Below are 7,216 nucleotides of genomic sequence, written 5' to 3' on the forward strand. Positions count from 1 at the left end.
CCATGGCAACCCAGTGTCACTGGCCCTCATATGTGGGATCCGAACTGGGGCCCTCTGGCATCCCAAGCCAGTTCTTAACCATCGCGCCACTCGGCCGGCCCCAAAACATTTCTTTACTCAACAAAAATGATAACAATATACTGGAATATACATCCTGGAATTGGAAGAAAGCACCTAAAAGCTCAAAAGCTGTAATTCATGAGTTGACGTACATTTCATTGACTTTTATATTTCTAAGTAACTCTTCCCTTCTGAAATAAATACAACCAAATGCTATCTTTATAGATAAGAAATGCTAGAAGCCATGGACCATGGATAGTATTTATAGCTGTGGCGAAGGCAAAACTGCCAAGGGGGATAGCAAGGATATTAAAGCATTGCATTTAATATCACATCTCATTTCTTCTTACAATGGCCCCATATTGTCCCTACAACACTACAGGATGCACAGTCTCCCATCTCCTCTCCAAAACACTTAAATCACGACTAGGGTTAAAGACATCGTAGAGGTCAAACTTTCTGTCACGGTCCAGAAGGGGGAAAATAGGACACCAAGTGAAAGTAAAAACTGCATCAGAAGAAGAAAATGGTTTTTTGTTCTATTTGTATTTCATCTGTTTGTTCCTGGTCATTTTGGCTTAACAGAAGGAAAGATAGAAAAAAATGTACAGTGAGAGGTGGGAAAGATAATGGAAAATGTGATTACACAACCAAGTAACTTACTACTGGACTCCTGCTGATTGTATCAGAATGAACAAATCGTGTACAAATGAAAAACAAGTTTAAATAAAAATCCCTAAAATTGGGGAGGGGGGGACAATTACAGACAGGAATTCTTAAAGCAAAACAAATATAAAAAACATATACAGTAGCAAAGAAAAAAGTTGTTTCTATTTCTCATGATAAAACTAAAAAGCGTTGGCTTGTAAAACTGCCATAATGGGATATTGGAAGATTTCAAAGCACTTAATATTGTTTAGTGGTTTTCATGGAATATTTTGCAACAACACATTTCATACTCATACCAAGGTTTTTACTGCCATTTTTTTTTCTTGAATGAATACATAATTCTTTCTGAAATAATGCTTAAGCTCAACTAAGGGGATTCTAAAAAAAAATCTATAATCATTATGGATTTAGTTGCACTGATCATGAACTTGAAGCTAGTTTTTCAATTGCCATTAATACCAGAGTTGGAGATCACATGAGTCTTCCTTCAAATCAAAAGAGCTAAATGCATAGGACAACAACCAAAGGAGTGATCAAGAAGTATTTTTTACTTCTTTTTTACTGTCACAACCACACCCAGTGTGGCATGCATGGTTCATCTTTCCTTTACACTAGATTTAGTGGCTTTTGTTATAAAGGCTACAATTTGATGGAGTAAGAGTTATACCTTTTGCCAACCAGCGTATACCTGGGGCTGATGACATCCTAGCACCATGTTTCATGGCAGTGCTTGAACTCTGCATGCTGAGCATCTACAGAGGTGAGAACAGAGGAAACCCACATCCTCTCTACAGTCACAGATTTCAAACTCATTTGATCCCAGAAGCAAAACGAAAAACCTCTCTCTTCATTAAATGCCATCAGCACATCAAAAGATGTCTCCTGGAATCTCCACAAAATGAGACTGGTTTTTTTCCGAGGTCTAATTTCAAACATTCCTCTTATATGAATGGTCAGAAAACAACAGTTTAAGAACCATTAAGTTAAAAATCAAAAAAGGAAGATGTTCAAATTTACATTTTCATTCCTTCTGTCATTGAAATCCCTTTTCTATTCTGTTCTCAGGATATTTTCATCACTCTGTAACAGTGTAAATTAGTCTTCGGTGCTTTTGTAGCTAGAGTTATTGGTTGACTATCTCCCAAAGTGTGGGACTTGTAACATCAGTGAGCCAGAAAACAAGAGGTGGTTCGTAGATGGTGAGGGACACGCACAAGGAAAAGTGCTGTTTCAACATAAAGGGATAAGTGACAAAGAATGCTAATGGTAGCCCAGGAAGCTTCCAAGAAGTGACATTTAAGCTGAGCCCTACAGGAGAACAGAAGGTTTTTCCAGAAGAAGGAAAGGTGCTGAAAGTGTTTTCCAGTCTGTGGAAACATTGCAAACAAAATTTGGAAGGCAAGGAAAAGTTCTGGAAACAGCTGGATCTCAGAGACATACACAGAGCCCACATCATTGATGAGGTAACCATCAGGCAATAAACCAGGGCAAAAGCAATAACCTAGAGAGATGGCACACTTGGACAAGAAGAACTCCAAAACATTTTTATCCCTCCCATCCTAAAATGCTAAAACTGTAGTCATATCTGAGAGCTTAATAATATTCAGTAATCCTTATTGATACAAATGTTTTTGCTTTTCAGTTCCAATAGGAATGGCATATATAATTCACCAACTATCAAGATGATTGTTTCTTTAGAGAAAAAAAACAACTTTTAAGGAGCCTTCATTATTTCTTTGTTCCTTGAGAAGAAATAAGCTTTGTGGCACACGAATGGCCATTTTGTAGAAAATGACCTTCCGCCTGAAAGCTGCAAAGATTGCTTCTGCTTTAAAAACGGCAAACATCTCAAAGTGGATTCTAAAAACTAATCTATAAAATTTCCAGAGAAAGCAGGGAGCAGCACAATAGAGCAAACACATCTTGTGTATATGTAGGGAGCTCTTGTCCCTTCTTTCTGTTTGCTTTGGATTACATGAGCCTTTTACAGGACAAAATGAGCCTAGAGTTTACATCAGAAGACAGGATCACAATCGATAACCAACTATCTTTGTTTCCACAGGAGATACCTGTTATCAATTTGAGGCTGATTAAATTAATACCAGCTATCAAGGTGAATGGCCTATTTCCAAATGAAAGCCATCTAATCTAGTTCTATATCTAAGGCTGCATTTGCCAATGTGCAACATTTGCAAAGCTACTGAAGATGGAAACAGCCAAACTTTGCTCAAAGGGCTGCCCAAGGGCCAAGGCAGCTGGGGAGGACATAGGATGAGAAGTTAACCTTATATTTCAGCCCAAGTCATTTGTCCAAGTGATTCAGCATTTTAAAGAATGGTCTTCTGCTTATGTAACTCTCCTGGGAATGGTTTAGAGTTGATTATCACAATCAAGGCCATTTAACCATAAACCTTGTAAAGTTTCCTCAGGACCCGTCAGTTCTGAGATGTCTGAACTAGTTCCTTTGTGGACAATAGAACTGTCAATAACTTCCCAAGGGGATAGTCAGGATGGACAGGACTATGACATTATTTCCGTTTGAGGATAAATATTTGTTTTACACACTGGAAATCATCTGTCATTGAGGGCTCTGACAGTGGCAAATAAAATTCTGTTCTAGCCTTTAACTACATCCTCTCCAGGGCCTACTCAGAGATTTTGACTGGAACCCACAATAGGTAGAGTTTTGAAGATAGTGTCCAATTAGCTATGGAAGATGAGAGTATCTGCCTAAAATAAGATAGATAAGGCACAGCTAAGGGAAGAAGGTGAGAAAGTCTGTCCGACAGAGAGCTTCCATTCCTGGTAGTAACAAGTTTCCATCACTTTTGTTCAATTTAGTTTAACAAGCATTTTTTGAGAACCTACTAAGTAAACAGAACAACAGAAACTAGATGACTTAGTCTTGGCTCGCAAGCAGCTCTTGGTATATTGAGCATTATGGCCCTGGAGACTCAGAACAGTCTCAGAGCCAAGGGCCACGGTTGGAATTGGGTCATCCTACTCGCTAGCTGCTTGACTCTGGGAAAATCTTATCTTCCCAGAGTCTTGATTTTCTTATCTGATGAACTGAGAAAATATCATCTTTACTCTATACCTCTGTGTGTGAATTTGATGAGAATGTACACACAAAACATTCCCTAAAGGATTCCACACAAGTGTAAGATATTATTATGACGGAGCAGAGAAAGAGACAAGATTTTCCAGCGTAACACAGTTTGACTGGAACAAGGAAACTTCACAGAGTCTGTGCCTGCCACGATTGGCTGTCATATGGGGAGAACTTGGAACAGCTCCTCAAGTTCACAGTTACATGGAGGTTATGTGAAAGTGAATTCCACTGCCAAGGAAAGGCCTCCAAACCTTGTGTTCTCACACATGAGGCTGTGCACCTGCTCCTTAGGACTGGTTTGCAGAATCCACCACTCTTTTTCAGCTTCAGCAGCAAAATCTGTGAGCACTGAGGCTGAAAATGGAATGATGCAAGGGCCTTTATCAAAAGGTTTGACTGATGTCCTCAGAATGGCACAAGCACAGAAATGAAGCTGTTTGCCAAAGCAAGCTCCTTTGATGGATGGCACTGTGAGGCATGGAACAGGACAGACTGTGGCAGGATGGCGAGTGTTGCAGGCAGCTCCCAGCCCCTGGGCCCCAACCATGACCAGGAAAGGAAAATTACCTTTCTCCTTGAACTTGGAAAAATGTGAAACCATTTCCATGTCCACTCACATTTTATCTACTTAAAATGGATTTTTATGTAAATTTGATGCAGGGAAAAATCTATTTCAATTTCCATTTTATGCATTCCTTCTATCCATCCATCCAGATGTTTACCAGGTAACTTCAGTTTGGGAGACAACATACCATGTTGGTCCAGAGAGCAGGCTCAGGGGTCAGACAGCCTGACTCTGAATATTGGCTCCAGCTACTTAATGAGAATACTCTGGGCAAAAGTTCTTAACACACAGTAAATGTCCATTAATGTTAGCTCTTATTATTGTCCATGACAATGACAATGACAATGACAGTGATGATGATTAAGTATGTGAGAAGCATTATGCTAGAGGCTCAGGCCATGAAGACCAACACGCTCAGTTCAGTTGGGAGAAGAAGCAAGAAACTAGACAATGTGGCATGGGCTATAATAGGAGGTGATATAAGGTGGTAACAGCAAACAATTATTGGGTTTCACACTTCCTATCCTAGTGTCAAACTGTCCTAAGTGCTTTGGTCAATTAATCCAGTTAGATCCTCCCAACCGTTCTATAAAGGAAAGCACAGATAACATCCCAACTTTACACATGCGGAAACCAAAGAGCAGGGAGGTTAAAATGTTATGAAAACTCACAGAAGCAGGCAGATAACCCTGCCAGGGCCTGGGGCACCAGTGTCAGGATGGTCTCATAAATGACGTGACAGTGAGCCTGAGTTAAAGGGTGCATGGAGGTCAGCTAAGTGGCCAAGAGGAATGACGGGAGAATGAACATCAAAGGCTCCCAGGTAGGAGCCTCATGTCTCTGTCTACAGAGCAGCAGGTGGCTTGTCATGGGAAGGTCAGTGGTGTTGGAAGAAGGGCACAAAAAGGCAGGCAAGTGAGGTTCCGATGAGCAAGGGTCATGAGCAAGGCTAAGGACTGTGTCCTGTGCACGGTGGGGATGAGGAGCTGAAGTCTCCCCATAAAAGCAACATGGTCAGTTCTGAAGTTTAAGTCATCTTAAATTAATCTGGTAGCAGTGTTGAAGAAATAAATTAGAAGGAGATGAACCTGAAACAAAGAGAGACTAGAGCAGGGAAACCATTCTCTTTAATGCCACTCATTCCACAAATATCTCCATCCATCAGTGAGTCCTGCAGACAATCCCTCTAGAAATGTCCCGTGTTTTTCCACTTTCATCACGACCTCTCCTGTTCCCTCTTAGAACCCTAATCAGAGCCACAGCCATCTCCCCCCGGAAGCCCCAGACTCCAACAGGTCTTTAGCTTCTGCTCCATGCCCTGCAGTCCATTCTCTACACAGCTTCCAGGGGAGCCCTTTGAGAATAACTCTGATGACATCATTTCCCTTTTGGAACCCTCCAGTGACTTTCCGTTAATCATGACCATGATCCACAAGCCCCTCACTATCTGGCCCTGTACCCTCAGCTCCCCCCCTCCCCCACTGGCCCCAGACTCCCAGACATCTTTCTGGCCCCAGACCACCACATACTTGTCTCTGTCACTCCTGCTGTTCTCTTGGCCTAGAATGTTCTTTTCCCAGATCCTCTGATATTTGCTCTCCTCATCATTCATTCTGCTGCTCAGATGACTCCTCAGAGATTCATTCCCCATCCCACCTCCAATAAAATAGTAACTTGCTTCATGCTAAACTAGTACCAACAACATGACCACTGCTCTAAATATTAACCCTATTGTGTATGTTCCAGGGACTGTGTTTGGTTGGGGATATAAAGTTTATAAGATGCAGCTCCTTCCATTGAGGATGTTACAGTCTAGGGAGGGAAATTGACAAACGAAATTACAACTCAATGTGATAAGGTTCCAAGAGGCAGAAGTTAAGAGATACTATGGACACCCACTGAGGGATCAACTAGACCTGGCTTATGGGGGTACAGGAGGCATCTCATCTATGTTCACACCTGAATGACAAGAGCTAGCCCAGAAAACAGAGGAAGGACATTCCAGGATGAGGAAACTAGAAGTGAAAGGCCCAAAGGCAAAAGAAAACATGATATTCTGGCAATGACAGGCAGTTCAGTGCATGGGGTGGGGGGTGGAGAAAAAGGAGGCTGGAGAGGTTTGAGCAGCTAAATATTATTAAAGTCATCTAGACTTTTAAAAATATGAAAAAGTAATCCAAGGCAATAAAGAGAAAGATCGCAGAGAAGGCATGCTAAAGCTATTTAGGAAGAGAACCTGCAAGACTTAGAGGCCAACAGGACTTAGAGAATGAGGGAGGAAGCAGTGTAACAGTAATCAGCTCTGGTGCTATTAACAATTACCCAAGAGTGCCCCCAGGAGATATCCAGGGATGGTAAGAGCGGGAGCTGGAGCTCAGGAGGAACACCTGAGAAAAGAAAGGCAGGCAGGTGCTGCTAAATCTCACAGCAAGACCCAGTAATACAATGACAGAAAATCTGGTGATTAAGACTATGTGTTGAATTCATAAGTAAAATGTTAAAAATACCAAGGGGCTGATTTATTCTGAAGTAGAGATAACCCTCTCCTCTTCAACGGGTGCTCTCCAGAGCCATCTCTGGTTCCCTACTGCATTAATGAACTAGGGAGAGAAAGTCTCAGATGAAACTTTTATATCAGCAAGGTATCGTTTTATATAGTAAGGAAACTACAACCTTACCTGAAGCTTTTAGCTTTTGTTTTCTATTTTAGTTTTTCAATAATAGTCGGGGGGAGGGAAGTCTTTTTTTTTTTTAAAGATTTTATTGGGGAATCAGGGAAGGGGAACAGACAAGTTGCTGTCCTTTTGTTC

At 41.3% G+C, this 7,216-nt stretch overlaps 1 protein-coding gene across 1 annotated transcript in view; it reads right to left on the reverse strand.

The window, feature by feature from the left end:
• Nucleotides 1-7,216, reverse strand: part of LOC109395942 (voltage-dependent calcium channel subunit alpha-2/delta-3-like) — a 280,829-nt gene that overhangs the window by 7,335 nt on the left and 266,278 nt on the right. The window lies entirely within an intron of this gene.

Source organism: Hipposideros armiger, unplaced genomic scaffold (genome assembly GCF_001890085.2).
Source record: "Hipposideros armiger isolate ML-2016 unplaced genomic scaffold, ASM189008v1 scaffold_496, whole genome shotgun sequence".
In the NCBI taxonomy this organism is placed as follows: domain Eukaryota; kingdom Metazoa; phylum Chordata; class Mammalia; order Chiroptera; family Hipposideridae; genus Hipposideros; species Hipposideros armiger.